We start from the raw sequence: 20525 nt of genomic DNA, 5'->3' as shown, positions 1-20525 counted from the left end.
GGTCAGAACGGTCAGAGGTGATAGCTGGACACCATCCAGTCCTTCTTATCTTAGGGTAGATGAGATTGTGGCTTGTGTAGACTCATTTCTTCTAAGCTTTTGGTTCCCTTCTTACTGTTTTGCTCCTGGCAAGTGAAGAAAAAGGCCTGTAATTGTGTCTTAGGTGGCTGCTTGCAAGCTTCTAAGACCCCAGATGCTATTCATTTCACTAGGAGGTAGTTCATGATTTTTGTGAACCATGTTATGCCAATCGACTGAGTTGTCCCATAAGACTCTGGTCCTAAGCTTTCAAATCCAGAAAACCAATCTTAGAAGGTGTTTGGTTATGTCTGAGAAGTATCTATATTTGTGTATTCAATGAATATATGTCCCTGCACCTACCTATTTGTACTTACATGTACCTATAGATAATTCTATCTGTTCTCACCTATGTACACACCTGTACCTACCCATATATTAATTTGCCTGTACCTACCTATATATGCTCCAAAACTCGTTCTTACTTTGGTTGTGCTATGCTCACTACATGCACATCCAGTGCCGCTTTTCCCATCATCAAAAATAACAAGTCTTTACAGTATAAACTGTACTTTCCCCTGCTGCCTCCTCTCCCTGGTAACTGCTGATGAACATTGTTCTCTCTATATTTATCTGTTCTTGTCTTCTTATAAAAGAGGGATCATACAATGTTTGTCCTTATATGCCCATTGTACTTAGCATTATGCTCTCCAGGTCCATCCATGTTATGTTTCATGGATCCATCATTGTTCTTTGTGGTATTCCATTGTATGTACGTACCAGAATTGCTTATCCATTCATCCGTTGGTAGGCACTTTGGTTATTTCCATTTATTTGCTATTGTGAATAAAGCAGTAATGAATGTAAGTGTGCATGTGTCTGTCCATGTCATTATTTTTAGGCCCTTTTTTAGGATATATATATAGAAGTAGAATTGCTGAGTAGTTCTGGTTCTTATTTTTTGAGGAAGCGCCATACCTTTTTCTATAGTGTTTATATCATTTTACAGTCCCACCAGCAATGAATAAGGGTTCCAATCTTCCCACATCTGTGCTAAATCTGCTGCAAAAGACCTCTTTCAAGTCACTTTGAGGACTGAGGTGCCCCTGACCCAAGCCATGGCCTTTTCAATAGCCTCATACGCACATGAAAACTGGACAATGGAAAGAAAGACCAAAGAAGAATTGATGCCTTTGAATAATGGTGATGGCAAAGATACTGAATATACTGTGGACTGCCAAAAGAACGAACAAATACGTCGCGGAAGAATTACAGCCAGAATGCTCCTTAGAATCAAGGATGATGAAGCTTCCTGTCATGTACTTTGGACATGCTATCAGGAGGCACCAGTCCCCGGAGAAGGACATCATGCTTGATAAAGTAGACTCAGCAAAAAAGAGGAAGACCCTCAGCAAGATGGATTGACATGGTGAGTACAACAAAGGGCTAAAACATAGCAATGATTGTGAGGACGGCAAAGGACTGTGCAGTGTTTCATTCTACTGTACACAGGATCGCTGAGTCGATGGCACCTAACAACAATAACAATAAGGTGGTATCACATTGCAGGCTTTATTTGCATCTCTCTTATGGCTAATTATCATGAACATCTTTTCATATGTCTGTTGGCTGCTTGGATATCCTCTTTGGTGAAGGCTCTATTCATATCCTTTGCCCTTTTTATGATCGGGTTGTTTGTCTTACTGAGTCACACTTTTCAGTTGATTTTAGAGATTAGACTCTTATCGGATAAGTTGTTTCTGAAGATTTCTTTCTCAGTCTGCAGGTTGCCCATTTACTCTTTTAATAAAGTGTTTTCATAAGCAGAAGTATTTAATTTTTAGGAGGTCTCATTTATCTATTTTATGTTCTTCTATTCATGCATTTTTTAGAATGTTTGTTATCCTATGTTTACAAAAAATTAGGCCCTGTAGTTTTCTTCCAGAAATTTCATGGTTTTAGGTTTAACACTGAAACCTCTGATCCACTTTGAGTTAGTTTTTGTGTATGGTGTGAAGTGTGGGTCCTGTTTCATTTTTCTGCAGGTTGATATCTAGTTTTTCCAGCACCATTTATTAGAGACTGTTTCCGTCCCACCAAATGGACTTTGAACCCTTGTTGAAAATCAATTGCCCATAGATGGCTGGGTTTAATTCTGGGTTCTGAATTCTATTCCACTGGTCTATGTGTTTATAAAAAAAAAAAATAGTAGAACCAATATCAGGCTGGTGTGATTGCAGTGGCTGTAGAGTATGTTTTGATATTGGGGAGTGAGGCCACTTGCTTTGTTCTTTTTCTTCAATATTGCTTTGGCTATTTGGGGTTTCCTTTATTTCCATATGAAGTTGATCATTAGTTTTTTCCTTTTCAGTAAAGAACGTTGTCAAGATTTGTTTTGGGATTGCATTGTACCTGTAGATCACTTTAGGTAGTATTGACATTTTCGCTATATTAAGTCTTCCAATCTGTGAGCACGAGGGGGATATCTTTCCATTTTTTGTAGGTCTCTTTCAGGCTCTTATAGTAGTATTTTATAATTTTCATTGTACAAGGCTTTTATGTCCCTGGTTTGGTTAATTTCTTGGTATTTTGTCAATATGGGACCTACTATGGATTGAGCTGTGTCCCTCCAAGTATGTGTGTCAATTTGGCGAAGCCATGATTCCCGGTATTGTGTGATTGTCCATCATTTTGTGATCTGTTGGGATTTTCATGTGTTGCAAATTCCATGTCTACGATGTTAATGAGGTAGCATTAGCGGCAGTTAGTTATGTTAACGACAGGCAGGACTCAATCTACAAGATTAGGTTGTGTCTTAAGTCAATCTCTTTTGAGATATAAAAGAAAGAAGTGAAGAGAGAGACATGGGGACTTCATACCACCAAGAAAGTAGTGCCAGGAACAGAATGTGTCCTTTGGCCTGGGGTTCTCTGCACTAAGAAGCTCCTAGACTGGGGAAACGTTGATGACAAGGACCTTCCCCCAGAGCCTAGAGAGAGAGAAAGACTTCCTCTGGAGCTGGTGCCCTGAATTCGAACTTCTAGCCTACTAGACTGTGAGAGAATTATCCTCTATTTGTTAAATCCATTCACTTGTGGTATTTCTATTATAGCAGCACTAGATAACTAAGACAGAGCCTATTGTTAATGGTATTGTTTTCTTGATTTCTTTTTCAGAGTAGTCTTTGTCAGTGTAGAGGAACAAAACTGATTTTTGTGTGTTTGTCTTGTACCCTGCAATGCTGCTAAATTCTTCTATTAGTTCCAGCAGTTTTCTTGTGGAATTGTCAGGGTCCTCTATGAGTCACAATTGACTTGATGGCAACAGGTCTCGGCTTTTTTGGTCTAGGCATATGATCATGTCATCTGCAAATACAGATAGTTCTACTTGTTTGTTTCTTTTTATTTCTCTTTCTTATATTATTCCTCTGGCTAGGACTTCCAGTACAATTTTGGATAACAGTGATGATAATGGGCATCCTTGTCTAGCTCCCGTTATCATAGGGAAGGTTCTCAGCCTTTTCTCGTTGAGTATGATGTTGGTTGTTGGTTTTGCATATATGCCCTTAATTATGTTGACAAATTTCCTTTTTATTCCTGTTTTGCTGTGAGTTGTTATCAGAAAAGGGGTTTGAATTTTATTGAATGCCTTTTCTGCATCAATTGATACGGTCATGTGGTTCCTTTCCTTTATTTATGTGAAAAATTATAATGTTTGATTTTCTAAAATTGAACCACTCTTGTAATCCTGGTATGAATCTCACTTGATCAGGATGTATGATTTTTTTTTTTAATATATTGCTGACATTTGTTACCTAGAATTTTGTTGAAATTTTTTGCATCTATGTTCATAAGTGATATTGATATATAATTTTCTTTTTTTTGAGATGTCTTTGCCTGGTTTTGGTATCCTGGCTATGCTGGCTTCATAGAAAGAGTTTGGTAGTGCTCCTTCCTCTTCTATGTTTTTGTGGAGATTGAGTAGGATTGGTGTCATCTCTGAATGTTTGGTAGAATTCTTCAGTGTAGCCATCTGGTCTTGGGCTTTGTTGTTGTTGGCAGTTTTTTGATGACATCTTCAATTTCTTCTTCTGTAATGAGTCTGTTTAAATATCCTACCTCTGCTTGTGTTAGTTTGGTTAGACAGTGTGTTTCTAGGAATATGTCCATTTCATCTAGGTTTTTTAATTTCTCGGAGTACAATTTTTTTAAATAATCAGTTATGATCTACTTTATCCCTTTTGGATTGGTTGTAATGTCACCAATTCTATATCTTAATTTTGTTATTTGCCTCTTCTGTTTTTTATTTCTTTTGCCAATGTATCCAGAGGTGTGTCTATTTTATTGATCCTTTCAAAGAACCAACTTCTGATTTTGTTGATTCTTTCTACTGTTTTTTCTATTTCTATTTTGTTTATTTCTGCCCTGATCTTTGTTATTTCCTTTTCTATTTGTTCAATGATTTTGGATCTTTCTTCCTTTTTAATGTAGGCATTTATTGCCATGAATTTCCCTGAGTACAATTTTTGCTGGAATTTCATTTTTGTTTTATTCTAGGAACTTTTTAATTTCACTTATGATTTTTTCAATAACCCAATTGTTTTTCAGTAGTGTATTATTTACTTTCCATGGTTTTTTTTTTTTTTCTTCTTTTTTTCTTGTTGCTGATTCGAAGGTACATGCTGTTATGGCTGGAGAAGATGCTATGTACAATTTCAATATTTTTAAATTTGTTGAGACCTGTTTTGTGTTGTAGTGTGTGGTCTGTTCTGGAAAATGATCTGTGTGTGCTGGTGAAGAATGTATATTGTTCTGATGCTGGGTGGAGTGTTCTATATATGTCCACTAGGTCCAATTGACCTTATGGTTTTATTTAAGTTCTCAATGTCCATGGTGATCTTCTTAGATATTTTGTCTACAATTAAAAATGGTGTGTTAAAATCCCCTTCTATTATTGTGGAGCTATTTCTCCTTTCATATTAGTCAGTATATATTTATAATTGTTATGTCTTCTTGCTGAATTGACCCTTTTATTATTATATAATGTCCTTCTTTATCTCTTGTAATAGATTTTGATTTAAAGTCTTCTTTATCGGATGTCATTATGGCCACCCTTGCTCTTTTTTGTTTACTGGCTGTATGGAACATTTTTCTCCATCCTTTCATTCTCAGTTTGTTCGTGTCCTTATGTCTAAGGTGTGTTTCTTGTAGACAGCAAAAGGATGGACTTTTTTTTTTTTTCAATCCATTCTGCCATTCTCTGCCTTTTGCATGGGGTGTTTCGATTATTTGCATTTAAGGTTATTACTGAAAATGAAGAGTCTACCTTACTCATTTTGATATTTGTTTTTTGAGTGTTTCATATCTTCTTTGCTTTTTTAATTCTGATGTTTGGTTTTTGTTTGTGTTTGGCTGAACTCTTGTGATGAGCAGTTTTGCTATCTTCCTTTTCTTCTGTTTCTTCTTAGTAATTTCTTAGTGGTTATCACATATGTTACATTATGCAACTTAAAATTGAAACAATATTTAACATATAAAAAACTTATCATACAACCTTAGCATAATGAATCGACTCCTGATATGCTCCTCCCTATCCCATTTCTGTTAATGTGTCTCCATTAACATCAACATATGCAACCTATATTTGACAAGTTTACTTTGCACTTATTTCTTACAAACTTAATGTTGTATTGTTTGCAAGACTTAATGATTGAGTTTATTCCCTGAAAATATCACATACTTGGTCTATATGATTACCCGTGGTTTTTTCTTTGAAGATCTCTCAATTTCTTTTTTCCTATTTATAGATACGATTATTTATTTAATGTTCTTGCCTTTCCATTTGGGGTACTCCGTTGCATAATACTTGCAGAGCTGGTCTTGTTGTTAGGTGCCATCAAGTTGGGTCTGACTCATAGCAACACTGTGCACTACAGAATGAAACACTGCCTGGTCCTGTGCCATCCTTACAATCATTGCTATGCTTGAGCTCATTGTTGCAGCCACTGTGTCAATCCACCTTACTCAGGGTCTTCCTCTTTTCCACAGACCCTGTACTTTGCAAAGCATAATGTCCTTCTCCAGGGACTAATCCCTTCTAGCAATATGTCCAAAGTATGTAAGAAGCAGTTTCACCATCCTTGCTTCTAAGGAGCATTCTGGCTGTACTTCTAAGACAGATTTGTTCGTTCGTTATTTTGGCAGTCCATGCTATATTCAATATTCTTCTCCAGCATCACAGTTCAAAGGCGTCGATTCTTCCTCAGTCTTCCTTACTCATTGTCCAGCTTTCACATGCATATGATGCGATTGAAAATACTATGGCTTGGGTCAGGTGCACCTTAGCCCTCAAGGTGACATCTTGGCTTTTCAACACTTTAAAGAGGTCCTTTGCAGCAGATTTACCCAATGCAATGTGTCGTTTGATTTCTTGACTGCTGCTTCCATGGCTGTTGATTGTGGATCCAAGTAAAATGAAATCCTTGACAACTTCAGTCTTTTCTCCGTTTATCATGATGTTGCTCATTGGTCCAGTTGGGAGGCTTTTTGTTTTCTTTATGTTGAGGTGTAATCCATACTGAAGGCTATAGTCTTTGACCTTCATCAGTAAGTGCTTCAAGTCTTCTTCACTTACAGTGAGCAAAGTTTTGTCAGCTGCATAACTCAGGTTGTTAATGAGTCTTCCTCCAATCCTGATGCCCCATTCTTCTTCATATAGTCCAGGTTCCCAGATTATTTGCTTATCATACAGATTGAACAAGTATGGTAAAAGAATACAACCCTGAAGCACACCTTTCCTGACTTTAAACCACTCAATATCCCCTTGTTCTGTCCAAACAACTGCCTGTTGATCTATGTAAAGGTTCCTCATGAGCACAATTAAGTGTTCTGGAATTCCCATTCTTTCCAATGTTGTCAATAATTTGTTATGATCCACACAGTCGAATGCCTTTGCATAGTCAATAAAACACAGGTAAATATCCTTCTGGTATTCTCTGCTTTCAGCCAGGATCCATCTGACATCAGCAATGATATCCCTGGTTCCACGTCCTCTTCTGAATCTAGCCTGAATTTCTGGAAGTTCGCTGTCGATATACTGCTGCAGCCATTTTTGAATGATCTTCAGAAAGGTTTTGCTTGCGTGTGATATTAATAATATTATTCTAGAATTTCCACATTCAGTTGACCACCTTTCTTTGGAATAGGCATAAATATGGATCTCTTCCAGATGGACTCTTCCAGTCAGTTGGCCAGAAAGCTCTCTTCCATATTTCTTGGCATAGACGACTGAGCACCTCCAGCGTTGCATCCATTTGTTGAAACATCTCATTTGATATTCCATCAATTCCTGGAGCCTTGTTTTTCGCCAATGCCTTCAGAGTTGCTTAGACTTCTTCCTTCAGTACCATTGGTTCCTGGTCATATGCTACATCTTGAAATAGTTGAACATAGACTAATTCTTTTTGGTATAATGACTGTGTATTCCTTCCATTTTCTTTCGATGTTTCCTGCCTCATTTAATATCTTCCCCATAGAATCTTTCACTATTGCAACTAGAGGCTTGAATTTTTTCTTCAGTTTTTTCAGCTTGAGAAATGCCGAGTGTGTTCTTCCCTTTTGGTTTTCTATCTCCAGGTCTTTGCACATGTCAATATAATACTTTACTTTGTCTTCTCGAACCGCCCTTTGAAATCTTCAGTTCTTTTACTTCATCATTCCTTTTGCTTTGGCTGCTTGATGTTTGTAACCAAGTTTCAGAGTCTCCTCTGACACACTTCTTGGTCTTTTCTTTCTTTCCTGTCTTTTCAATGACCTTTTGCTTTCTTCATATATGATGTCCTTGATGTCATTCCACAACTCATCTGGTCTTCGGTCACTAGTGTTCAATGCATCAAATCTATTCTTGAGATGGTCTCTAAATTCAAGTGGGATATACTCAAGGTCATATTTTGGCTCTCGTGGACTTGCTCTGATTTTCTTCAGTTTCAGCTTGAACTTGCATACAAGCAATTGATGGTCTGTTCCACAGTTGGCCCCTGGCCTTGTTATGACTGATGACATTGAGCTTTTCCATCGTCTCTTTCCACACATGTAGTCAATTTGATTTCTGTGTGTTCCATCTGGCAAGGTCCATGTGTATAGTCACCCTTTATGTTGGTGAAAGAAGGTATTTGCAATGAAGAAGTTGTTGGTCTTGCAAAATTCTATCGTTCGATCTCCACCATTGTTTCTATCACCAAGGCCATATTTTCCAATTATCGATCCTTCTTTGTTTCCAACTTTCACATTCAATCATGAGTAATTACCAATGCATCCTGATTGCAGGTTTGATCGATTTCAGACTGCAGCAGCTGATAAAAATCTTCAATTTCTTCATCTTTGGCCTTAGTGGTTGGTGCATAATTTTGAATAATAGTCCTATTAACTGCTCTTCGTTGTAGGTGTATGGATGTTATGCTATCACTGACAGTGTTGTACTTCAGGATGTTGTTGTTGTTGTTAGGTGCCATTGAGTTGGTTATGACTCATAGCAACCCTATGCACAACAAAATGAAACAGTGCCCTGTCCTGAGCCATGCTTACAGTCGTTGTTATGCTCAAGCTCATTGTTGCAGCCACTGTGTCAAATCACCTCGTTGAGGGTCTTTCTCTTTTCCGCTGACCCTGTACTCTGCCAAGCATGATGTCCTTCTCCAGGGACTGACTTATCCTGATAACATGTCCAAAGTATGTGACACGTAGTCTCACCATCCTTGATTCTAAGGAGCATTCTGGTTGTACTTCTTCTAAGACAGATTTGTTCGTTCTTTTGGCAGTCCATGGTACCTTCAATATTCTTCACCAACACCACAATTCAAAGGATAGGTCTTGAAATGTTCTTTTTGATGATGAACGCAACACCATTCCTCTTCAAGTTGTCATTCCCAACACAGTAGACTATATGATTGTCTGATTCAAAATGGCCAATACCAGTCCATTTTAGCTCCCACTTTTTTAGTGCCTAGGATATTGATGTTTATGTATTCCATTTCATTTTTGACAATTTCCAATTTTCCTAGATTCATACTTCGTAAATTCCACCTTCTGATTATTAATGGATGTTTGCAGCTGTTCTCATTTTCAGGCGTGCCACATCAGCAAATGAAGGTCCTGAAAGCTTGAATCCATCCATTTCATTAAGGTCGACTCTACTTTGAGGAGGCAGCTCTGCCACAGTCATCTTTTGACTGCCTTCCAACCTGGGGGGCTCATCTTCCAGCACTGTATCAGACCATGTTTCACTGCTATTCATAAGGTTTTCACTAGCTAATGGTTTACAGAAGTAGACTGCTGGATCCTTCTTCCTTAATCTGGAAGCTCAGCTGAAACCTGTCCTCCATGGGTGACCCTGCTGATATCTGAATACCAGTGGCATATCTTCCAGCATCACAGCAACACACAAGCCCCCAGACTGTGACAAACTGACAGACACGTGAGGGAGAACTGATCTGGTAGGGGCAAATTCCCAGAGCTTCTGTTTTTTTTTTTTTTTGGGAGTGGGGTGATGTCTTAATATCCCCCTTGTTTTTGAATGACAACTTTGCTGGGTAAAGAATTCCTGGTTGGCAATTTTTTTCATTCAGTATTTTATACGTGTTGCTCTATTTTCTTCTGGCCTCTGGAATTTCTGGCGAGAAATCCACACTGATTCTTATGAAAGACCCATGCTATGTTACAATGCATTTTTTGCTTGCAGCTTTCAGGATTCTCTCCTTGTCTTCAGTTTTCAAGAATTTTCTTAAGATATGGTGTGGAGTTGATCTTTTTGGATCTCTTCTAATTGAAGTTTGTGTAGCTTCTTGTGTTTGCAGGCTTGGTTCACCATTCAGATCAAGGAAATTCTCTCCAATTATATCATGTAAAATCGTTTCCATGCCTTTATTCTTGTCATGATGTTCTGGAATTTCAATAATTCTAATGTTAGATTTCTTAGTTGAATCCCATACTTGCTTTAGAGCTTTTTATCTTTTCTTCATTCCTTTCTCTTGTTTCTTTTGAGACTTGATAAGTTCAGTTATTTTGCCTTCTAATTCATTTATTCTATCTTATGTTTGATTCTATCGTTGAGTGCTTCTCTTGCTTTTTCTAATTCAGTTGCTTTATTCTTCAGTTCCAATAGTTCTTTTTTTTCATATTTTCAATTTCCTTGTTGAGTCTCTCATTTTGTTCCTCCATTTAGTTCCTGATCTCCACTAGTTTGCTTTCTGTGTGATTTTTGCTTTCTTGAAACATATTTAGCACCACCATCTGAAAATTATCAACTCTTTGCACTTGTCTGGCTTCCGTAGGAGAAATTTCCTCTTCATCACGTTTTGATTTTGATTTTTCCTTCTTCTCTTGTGAATTTTGTATGTTTTACTTTTTTGTTAATTGGGCCATTTTGTTACCTTTGTTTTTTTTTATTTTAAATTTTATATTCTGGCTTTTGTGGGAAAAGTTTTTGATTGGTCACCCTGGTGGCACAGTGGCCAAGTGCCTGGCTGCCAACCAAAAGACTGGAGCCCACACCCACCAGCCACTCCACAGTAGAAAGACATGGCAACCCACCTCCACAAAGACTGTTCACAGACTGATATAAACAGTGGGGCATGACTTTCCTGAGGCAAAGGCGGGGGTTCTCTATGTCTTTCCCTCATGGAGTCCCTTCACAGGCTTTTCCACAGTATTCTTCTGTGGACAGGGAGGTAGGTTTTTCCCTCTGTGTCACTGTCTGCCAGAAGTATTCCCCTTGCCCTGCTACCATTGCAGTTCCTCCTGGTCTGAGTGCCCATCCATCTCAGATCTCAGCAAGATGCAACAGCACTCTCTCACAGCATCACAGTCTCTTTTTGTCCCTTTCCAATTGCACAGTCCAGGAATCCTCATGACCACTCTGAGTCACCTTAAAAAAATCAACCTACAGTTTCTCAGATTAGCTCCCTTTCTCTGTCCCTGTTTGGGGTATTACCCAGCCCCTTCCCAAAATGGCTGCAATGAGTGAGTATTCACAGTGTTAATAGGTAGGTTCTTCCAGCATCTGTGCCAACCCTAGTCCTCCTGTCCCCCACTTCTGGACTCACCCTGACTCTCCAATACCTCAGCTGCCATCCAGAATTCCAAAATCTTAGTCAATGCTTGTTTTTATTTGTTGTTCAGTGCTAGTTTCTGGGGGAATAACCATCTTGCTCCACCTCCCCCAGATACACTTCTACTGTCTACTTCTATTGTCTTCCCTCTGAGCAGGTGATAAATTATTTTTAGAAGTTGCTTGAATTGTTCCAAGCAATGCTTTCTTCATCATGTTAAATGATGTACTCATGGAAATTCAGTGAGTTCTGGGTTTTCTGATTTCACAGTGCTAAGATTCGTGCATTTTTTTCATGAGATTCACGGGTAGAGTGCTCAAGAACGAATGTCGGTGGTCTGGTAGATGCTATCTTGTCAAAGTGCCCGAGGAATTTTGCACATGTAACTACTTCTTCTGCTCAATGATCAGTCTCTCTAGTTGCTCCTTTTCCTGTGTGCAAACATACTTTTGCCCCTTATGGAAAGCACATCTTTCAGTGAAGTGATAACCGTTCTATCTTTATATCTACCTAAAGATGATCTGTAGGGAATCTCTTTTCCTCACTGCTTGATTCCCAAAATGTGACCAGCATCTGTTGAAGGCCTACTGTGTGTCATGTACCAAGACAGAGCAAATCATAAGGTAGTACCTTACCCACAAGGCACATATATTTAGAGGCAGAGGCCCCAGAGAAATATATTTACTACAGGGTATGTATGAATCTCATCACCCATCTGCCAATTTGTTATATTGTGGTGGCTTGCATGTTGCTGTGATTCTGGAAGCTATGCCACTTATATTTCAAATATCAATAGAGTTACCCATGGTAAGTAGGTTTCAGTGGAGATTCCAGACTAGGAAGAAAGGAGATCTCCCTCCAAAAATTTGCCAATGAAAACCTGTGGATCACAACAGAACATTGCCAAGTGACTTGCTTCGGACACATCATCAGGTGAGATCACATTTGTGAACTAAAGGGCCAGGAAGACCCTTGGTGAAACAGATTGACACAATAGCTGCAGGGATGGACTCATACTGGTGATTGTGAGGATAACATAGGACCAATGTTTTGTTCTCTGGTAAATAAGGTCTCCGTGAGTTGGAGTAAACTTGATAGCAGCTATCTTTTTTTGTTGGTTTTGATCTATCTAGCTGTCTGTCTATCTATCTACCTGTTAGTCTCCACATGGGAGTAAGGCACTGCTGGGACAGAAAAAAAGAACAATGAATTCTTCTAACAGAGTGGGACGTAATCAGCAAGCCAGTGTTCACCATCTCTCTGCATCCTCTCCTGGACCATTGCAAAGGATTTTGGTGCATCTTTATTCTTTTGGTCTTGGCTCCCTTTGAATAAACACCTGTTCTAAAAAGGGCTCTTTCTTGGTTTTCTTGATGCACAACTGTTCTGGATGCCCCTATACTTCACGCCCCGCATTGCCTACAGCCTTTGGCTCAATTTTTTCTCCTGTCTTCCAGTCTCAAAGTGTTGCAACTCCCCAAGGCTGTGACATCTGTCCTGTGTCTACTCTGATCATTCCTTCCTTCTCCCAGTGTCCACCAGCCAGCACCCTCTACCTCTGCCCTATACTTTGAGTCCCTGCCAAGTGAAGCCCATACCAGCAGTCAGCTCACACTTTAAGGTTCTTCCTCAGGGCTTTCACAGAAGCTGCCCCTGGCACAGCCACATTCCCAGTTCCATGGTGTTCACTCTCTCCATTGTTCTCTTTCAGCAATGAACAGTAAGTCACAAAACTCGGAGTGTACGTCCCTTAGAAGGAGCTCCTATAGCTTCCTGTTTTTCCCATTCGTAAGGCAGAACCTGGTCACCTCAGCTGCCTGAGCTTCTTTTGCATTTCCCACACTCTAATCCCCCAGCTTTTCATCACTGACAGACTTGTCTTCCTTAGTGAACATGGAAAGAAGAGCAGTGAATTTGGACTGAGAATCCCCACACATGCACCTCGTAATTTTATGAACTAGGGTAGGACACTTTTCTGAACTTTGATCTCCTCAGTAAAATGGAGATGGTCTCATAGAACAATGGTTCAGATGAAAGATTAACGTGCCTAGCATAGGGTAGAAGTGAAAGCCTGCCTTAGAGTGCAGGTTTGGACATCAACCCACCTGGAGTGCAATCCTTTCTCTACCATTTTCTCTGTGTCACCCAGGACAAGGACCTAATCTTCCTAGACCTTCATTTCCTCATCTGTAAAGTGGGCATAGCAGTACCTACCTCACATGGGGATTATGTGGCATGAATATAATACTAATTGTCAAGGCCTATAGGTTGTGTCTGGGACAAATCACGCAAGAAATTCTCCCTTTTATTATTATTCCTGGTTCTTTTCACATCTTAATTCCTCTCCCCAGCATTCAAGTTCTACGATACTTTAAACACCTCTTCCCTCTCCAGCTTTGTCCCTTGACCCAGCAAGCACTTTAAGACACACTCATTAGACAAATGTGAATCACTGACCTTCTTTTGACACATACTGTTTGGCGCTCCAGGGGTCCAAAAAGCTGCAGGTCCTGACTGCTGCAAAGAGACCAGTCTCACACCCAGAGTGCCATCGCTGATTCTCTCTGTTCGAGTCTTCTCCTCCAAGCCTGGTCAAAATGCAGCCTTAGGACCTACCATCCTCCTGATGGCCCATAGTGAGACACCAGGCCTTTCCACCTCAAGAGCTCTGTTGCCAATCTGCATAGGGAAACAGGCACTCAAAAGTCTGGAAAGGCTCTTCACTCCCATGTTGACCTTAATGCTGTGATCTCAGGTTGCATCTCTTGATCTTCTAACGATGGGACCTAAATTCCTCAGGTGCCACCTTCTGCTGTGTTTTTGGAGGCTCACCAATCTACTGAAGATGCTTCCAACGTCTCTTAGAGGAACCAGGCCTGAACATAGCATCATAGCAAGTCAACCATGACCTGTATTCTTTGAGTTATGACTTTGGCTTTTTGAGACTTGGTCTACTGGTGACTCCCTGAACTTCTGTCCATGGCTAAGAGAATGAGGTGTACTTTATTAATGCCCATGGGCTACAGGGCAAGGCCTGTGTCTATGTGTAGAACAGTGAGCAGATCCAGAACACGGCCAGGGCCCAGGCCAGCTGCCCTGCTTGTTAGCCCTGTGAAGGTAGGCAAGGTAGGCAATGACTCCTACACATGCACACACTCCAGCCACAGATTGTTTTCCTCTGGCCTCTAAAATGAATTCTGTCTTACTAATACCTATCTCACAGTATTGTTGTGAGAATGAAATTAGAACATACTTGTCCCTACTATAGAGCACTCAATAAATGCCTCTCAAAACAATGAGGAAATAAAAGTTATCAATGTGTTAAATTATGATTAACGCTTGCAGTACTCTTTTAACAGGCTCTTTAGCTCATTGAATGGTTGTCATTGCTTTTTAGAAGCCGATTCTTATCTTCACCCATCAGCCTTTCAGGAATGATCAGGGTTGCCTGCATCAGCTCATGATTCACTCTGGCTGGTGATGACTCTCCCTGGTGACTGCACTTTGATCAATGTATTATTCAAACAACATATTCTCTCCAGATAGATAAAAGTGTGTTCTTGGTTCATGTACAAGGGAGTCCAATCAACTGGCCTTCTGTCAGTGAGAAGTTGAGAGCAAGCCCTTCTGGAAAAGAACATTGCAATCAATGTCTCATCAATTCCCAGGAATAAAAAAGTAAAGTGGGTCCAACAATGTGAGTGGACACTATCTAGGGAATTCTGCCATGTCTTGAGCTTTACAGTCACAAGGCTGAAGACTATTCAGAAGAGAATTAAAAACTTGTTTTGTTTTAAAATTGTTATAAATATAAATTCATTAAGTATTGGATGATAAATCAAATGACAAAAGAGTGTCCACGCATTATTAAAGGGTAAACTTTGAGATTTGCTCTTGAGTAATAATTTCTGTTTAACATATTCTCCCTATTCTTTTCCCAGTAACACTTGGATATTGGCAACATTGTTGCACATCTTTTGTTTCACTCCCACGACACTCCTAAAAATGACTATAGTACGAACTAGGAAAATCAACTTACAAAAGAGAAAACTGAGATTTGGCAAAAGTTAAGTCACTCGTTCTGGGTCACTCAGCTCTTAAATGGTTCAATGATCTTGACTTAGTCATTCCAAGAGCAGGACTCTTGCAACTTTCCCTCCCCAAACCCCTCCACTCCCCACCTCCACTCCACCCTGCCCCAGTGTGGTCTCTGCATTCAGAGCTGTCTGCCTAATTAAAATTCAGTGACTTCTACAATATAGTTAACTTTGGTTCATGTTGAATCTTTAGTGTTCTCTCTCCACAGGATTAGTCTTTCTATAATTCTACCCATGTTTGATAGCACACACATAACAGACAGTTCCTTAGGAAGATAGAAAATTTAAAATGGAAATATCTGATAAAAAATCATCATCATTTGATGATTTCTTCTGAAACTGCAATTGACAGAATACAGAAAGCACATGTAGTTGGAAAAACTCATCATGGTGGCAATAGGAAGCCTATTCTTGGCCTGACTTTTGAGAATGTGTAAGCACACATGCATGTGTGTGTTGGTATGTAGGTGTGTGTTAATGCGTGAGTGTGGGTAGGTGATGTGTGCATGTGCATGTGTGTATGTATACACATGGGTGTGGGTGTACGCACACATGTAAACACTCAGCTCCCAGCATTTCATAAGTGAGAACAAATCAGAGGTTATCATACAATTTATCAGTAACTATGCTTTTCAGAGACAGCTAACCTTTCTTGAGCGCTTTCCTATACGTTATTTCATTTACCCTCTAACATCCTGATCGTTCCGAGGCGCTGCAAACTATCAACATTCTGAAATATGCTCAAACATCTTTGGAAAATTAACTGGGGCAGTTTCCTTTTAAAGCATCACAGTTTGGTTTTTAATTAACTTTGCAAAAATTGTTTACCCTTTTGGAGTTTCAGATTTTTATAAGCATGCACTAACTTCTACACATGTGCACATGCTTTTTGCTAGTTGAATCATCAATGCTGTGGATCAATAGCCACTTCCTAATTTAAACAATCTCAACTCCCTCTTTCCTCTCTTCCCTGCCATCATCTCTTTCTTTTGTAGCCAATTGGATCCCAGTATTTAGACAGAAACACATGATTTTTTAAATGGTTAAAGATCTGCCCTCTTTTAATTCAAGAGACACCAAAACGTAACCGTGGAGCCCCAGAATTCCAGAGAGGTCCGAACCAACTGTGAATGGATTTATCAGACAACAACATTAGTATGTGCACCCAGTTCCTTCTCTCACCTACACTGGGTGACCCAACAGTCATAAAGGGACAAGGAATTCAACGGTCAAAGAGGTTAGGTCTTCTATGGAGCACATTACCTCACAGATCAACTAGGAAAATGCTATAGAACGTGGAGGACACATCACTTCTAGACCTTCGAATTGAATATGGAGCTGAATGGAGTTGTGGAATGCAATAGATTGGGATCAGAAAATCTGAGAATGTTAAGAACCTCTCACCTACTAGAAATGTGGCCTGGCAAAGTCACAACTTCTGCGGACCTGGTCTCTTCATCTCTAAGATAAAAGAGGTAGAGCCAAGAATGTCTGAGGTCATTGAGGCCTAGAGTATCAGGGATTACACAAGTAAATACAGATCCTGATGATCAGCTTTAGGATGTATTATGTTAGAAAGAGGAAGCCTTCTGTAAATAAAAAGGCCACTATGGACAAAAGTTAAAATTTCCACAATAATTATGCACTCAGATCGCCAAGACTATTAAGTGATAGCCAAGGTGAGTTTGTAGGAGTAAAAGCCATAAAGTGCTAGACACAATCACTCTAAAAACTCTGCTCTGTCTGCCCATTTCCTCTCCTAGAGCCTGATGGGAAATGAAGACCATGCTGCATTACAGGGAGCATAAGACCCTGAGTGTATACAGCATGTGGGCATGGGATAAAGGGAGCTTTACAGTGGTCAGAAGCCCTTAAACTAGAAGAAGCCTATTTCTGGTAGAGTCTCTAGAATCAAAAATCATTTCTGGCACTCTGGTAAAATGCTGACTTACTCCAGGATTGTGCCTGTTCCACAGGCTTTGAGAGATAACAGATGCTGAAGATTTGGTAACTGTATAGTTGGACATTGGCAGGGACACGGAATTTAACAGCTAAGAGAAAATGTCAATTTTTTAAAAAGGGCATGACCCTCACAATTGACTCCCATATAATATGAGATTATACATATATGTATGTCAAATACACACACACACATAAAACATCTTTTAAGATTAAAATGGAGACATTTCAAGGTATGTCTAAATGAATTTCTGTTATAAGAAGAATTTTAGCGGAGACAATTTGTTCTAATTTTAAGTTCAAAATCAACAATGCTTCATTTTTATTCATCTGAGAACTCTTTTGAAGTCGATATATATGCAAAAAGTTAAATATGTTAGAGCTGGAAATTAGCATTTTGTGCTCCAGTTGATCAAATTGTCCCAGCACGTACAGAAGCCTGGGAAAACAATTTCTCAGCCCAGGAAGGCAGTATGTTTAAAGAAGCCTAGCCTCTAAATGGAGAATAAATATGTTGAAACTCTCTTTTAAGAACTACCAATATGGGATCAAAGTGACAACCACAACTAGAAAGATTAGATGGGAACCTTAGCAGGCAGGGAGTTTTTGTTAATAGAGGAGGAACCAGTCAGAAATGGATGGTGAGAATGGTTGCACAACTCAAAGAATGTAATCAAGATCACTGAATTCTACATGTAGAAATGGTTGAATTGGTGTAAGTTTTGCTGTGTATATCCTCAAAATCAAGAACAAAATACATTTTTAAAAAAATGTTGTGAGGAGGCGGGGCCAAGATGGCGGACTAGGTAGACGCTACCTCGGATCCCTCTGGCAACAAAGACTCGGAAAAACAAGAGAATCAATCACATACATAACAATCTACGAACCCTGAACAACAAACACAGATTTAGAGATGGAGAACAAACAAATACAGGGAAGCAGCGATTGTTTTCAGAGCCTGGAGCCAGCGTACCAGTCAGGTAACCTTCAGCGCCCGATTTGGGGCAGAGCCCAGGGGAGCAGATGGCACAAACAAGGGGCCCAGCCCTAGCCCCCGAACTCACTCCAGGAGGGGGCCCAGCTGGTTCGTGTGGGCGGCGTGGCAACGCAGCCGGTGGGAGAAGTCCCTGGGAGGCAGCAACTGGTCTTGGAGCGGGGAGAGCAGCGTCCCAGCTGGGACACGTGGTCACAGCACAAGCACGGGAAGCTGCTCCACTCCCCTGAACTAACCCCGAGAGGGGGCCCAGCCAGTTCGCAGGAGCAGCACGGCGATGCTGCTGGTGGGACGAGAAGTCCCCGGGAGGCAGCAACTGATTTTGGAGTCGACAGTGCACCGTCCCAGCAGGGGAACCTTAACGTTGGGCGTGGGGCTGGCAGCAGAGGTTCTGACCGTGACTCCAGAGGGCCAGACACCCCAGGGGCAATCTCCACAAAGCCAGCACACATAGGCAATGCGCCCCGCGGGAATCTCAAATATAATAGTCACTCCAAGCAAGACAAGCAACTCTGGCTATATTCTGAGGTGCTACTCTCCTAACTCTCTGATCCCTCCCCCACCCTCCCCAGGCGGCTTCATTAACATCCGAATAGCCTGAGCCAGAGGAAGAACTCTGATAGGAATCTGACTGCATTTTTTTTTAGCGGATTTTCTGGAAAAACTAGTTTCCCAGTGATGGCTCGGAGACAGCAGTCCATATCAAACCACATAAAGAAGCAGACCATGACAGCTTCTCCAACCCACCAAACAAAAGAATCAAAATCTTTCCCAAATGAAGATACAATCCTGGAATTATCAGATACAGAATATAAAAAACTAATTTACAGAATGCTTCAAGACATCACAAATGAAATAAGGCAAACTGCAGAAAAAGCCAAAGAATACACTGATAAAACTGTTGAAGAACTCAAAAAGATTATTCAAGAACATAGTGGAAAAATTAATAAGTTGCAAGAATCCATAGAGAGACAGCATGTAGAAATCCAAAAGATTAACAATAAAATTACAGAATTAGACAACGCAATAGGAAGTCAGAGGAGCAGACTCGAACAATTAGAATGCAGACTGGGACATCTGGAGGACCAGGGAATCAACACCAACATAGCTGAAAAAAAATCAGATAAAAGAATTTAAAAACATGAAGAAACCCTAAGAATCATGTGGGACTCTATCAAGAAGGATAACTTGCGAGTGATTGGAGTCCCAGAACAGGAGGGGGGACAGAAAACACAGAGAAAATAGTTGAAACACTCCTGACACAAAACTTCCCTGACATCATGAAAGACGAAAGGATATCTATCCAAGATGCTCATCGAACCCCATTTAAGATTGATCCAAAAAGAAAAACACCAAGACATATTATCATCAAACTTGCCAAAACCAAAGATAAACAGAAAATTTTAAAAGCAGCCAGGGAGAAAAGAAAGGTTTCCTTCAAGGGAGAATCAATAAGAATAAGTTCAGACTACTCAGCAGAAACCAGGCAGGCAAGAAGGGAATGGGACGACATATACAGAGCACTGAAGGAGAAAAACTGCCAGCCAAGGATCATATATCCAGCAAAACTCTCTCTGAAATATGAAGGTGAAATTAAGATATTTACAGATAAACACAAGTTTAGAGAATTTGCAAAAACCAAACCAAAGCTACAAGAAATACTAAAGGATATTGTTTGGTCAGAAAACCAATAATATCAGATACCAGCACAACACAAGGTCACAAAATAGAACGTCCTGATATCAACTCAAATAGGGAAATCACAAAAACAAACAAATTAAGATTAATTAAAAAAAATAATAAATAATACACATAATAGGGAATCATGGAAGTCAATAGGTAAAAGATCACAATAATCAAAAAGAGGGACTAAATATAGGAGGCATTGAACTGCCATATGGAGAGTGATACAAGGTGATATAGAACGATACGAGTTAGGTTTTTACTTAGAAAAATAGGGGTAAATAATAAGGTAACCACAAAAAGGTATAACAACTCCATAACTCAAGATAAAAGCCAAGAAAAATGTAACGACTCAACTAACATAAAGTCAAACACTATGAAAATGAGGATCTCACAATTACTAAGAAAAACGTCTCAGCACAAAAAAGTAGGCATCAAAATGACAGCACTAAAAACTTATTTATCTATAATTACGCTAAATGTAAATGGCCTAAATGCACCAATAAAGAGACAGAGAGTCACGGACTGGATAAAGAAACACGATCTGTCTATATGCTGCCTACAAGAGACACACCTTAGACTTAGAGACACAAACAAACTAAAACTCAAAGGATGGAAAAAAATACATCAAGCAAACAATAAGCAAAAAAGAAGAGGAGTAGCAATATTA

The sequence above is a fragment of the Elephas maximus genome, chromosome 8, assembly GCF_024166365.1.
Source record: "Elephas maximus indicus isolate mEleMax1 chromosome 8, mEleMax1 primary haplotype, whole genome shotgun sequence".
In the NCBI taxonomy this organism is placed as follows: Eukaryota; Metazoa; Chordata; class Mammalia; order Proboscidea; family Elephantidae; genus Elephas; species Elephas maximus.
This window is presented reverse-complemented; position numbering follows the sequence as displayed.